This window comes from Prionailurus bengalensis, chromosome B4 (assembly GCF_016509475.1).
Source record: "Prionailurus bengalensis isolate Pbe53 chromosome B4, Fcat_Pben_1.1_paternal_pri, whole genome shotgun sequence".
Classification (NCBI taxonomy): Eukaryota; Metazoa; Chordata; class Mammalia; order Carnivora; family Felidae; genus Prionailurus; species Prionailurus bengalensis.
In genome coordinates, this window is record NC_057358.1 from 109,132,449 (window position 1) to 109,134,063 (window position 1,615).

The window sequence follows — 1,615 nt, forward strand, 5'->3', positions numbered from 1 at the left end:
AGCAGAAACAAAAACTATTTCCTCATAATTTAGAACAATATTATTATTTTGTCACACCATAATGTCACAACATATCCTCATATCCATAGAAGAAAGAGCTATATATTGGTATGGAATACAGAGTATAAGGGCAGCTGCGATAAAAAGTCTTTGGTTCTGGCATTTCTACTGACTTACCCTCAAAGGCCTGAAAGATCACTGTTCTAGAAACTTAAGTAGTAATTAGATTTCCAGCAAACCAAAGTGTTGGCTTCACTTCAATTTTATAGTAATCCGAATAGGACTTTGGTAAGCTGAATTAAATTATTTTAGAAGTGCTCTTGATTGATTTACCTAAGTTATGATCAGGATAGTTCTCTGAAACTCTGTGTGAAAAATAGGCATTAGTCGCCTAAAATGTTCTTTGTGTATTGTAGTGATAGATACTTCCCCCAACTGAGGTGGGGGAGGGGAAGTGCTGCAAAACAGAGGCTTTGGAACCTATTTTAAACAAGAGAATTATTTCTTATATAAATACTTGCGATGAAATACTGTAGATTAAACATATTGGAGGGGTGTCTCTAAGTGGTGTGTGTGTGTGTGTGTGTGTGTGTGTGTGTGTGTGTAAATGCAGAGAGCTAGATTTGACTCTACTCTGTCCCCTTCTCTCCAAGGCATACCATTGGAACCCTTTGTTCTTTCATGCTACTGGAACGATTTGAAAATGCCAGTTCCAGGTGATACCTGCATACAGTTTAATATTTTTATATCTGGATTATTGTTCTTCTTAGAATATATATTTTTGCTTAAAATAGGAAGGATAGTCATAAATGGAACTGTACACCTGCTACAATAGAGACAGCTCCCTACAATGTAATATAACCCCTATTCTTGCCTTCCCACTGACTTTAACCTCAAGGCACTAAAAATAACCATTCTGTCTAACAGTAAGTAGTAATTCAGTTTCCAATTCAGCTAAAACCGTAGCTTCACCTCAATTTTAACAGCTGAAATTCTTATGTCCTCTATGGGTCATATCTGGTCACTTTTAAAACCTCTTAAATTCAGTTACTATGGAACTAATGGATATCACATATAGTATCCCCAGGGTGAACTGAAAAGTAAGTGAGAAATGCCTTTCTCTAACAGCTTCTTTTCAAAAGTATCCAAAGAACATTTTATATTGAGCACAATTTGTGGGACACTTTACATTTTTCTTATGATAGGTGGAAGAACTGTTGATTGAGATCTTACATCATGAGCTTCTACTGAAATTCAACAAACTGCATTTCAATTACCCAAGGTTCCTTTGGTTCTTACATGGGTGTCACAAAAATAAATTGCTATAAAGCTTTGCAATCATATACCGCTAAAGGTTTTGCTAGACCAAGTTGGCAGGTTATCACAGAAACACATATTTGGATAAAGATGAATCAAGGAATTTTGATAAGCCACAAAACATAGAAAACGATGGTAGTACACTTTTTTATTTCTAAGTGCTTTAAAAAAATAACTTTTACTTAGCACAATTCTTTGATACATTTACTATTACTCTTTTATTACCTCATCAAATCATTGACAGCTTTTCGAGATAACTACATTTATTAACTTTCCTTCCGCTTTGTAGATAAGAAAA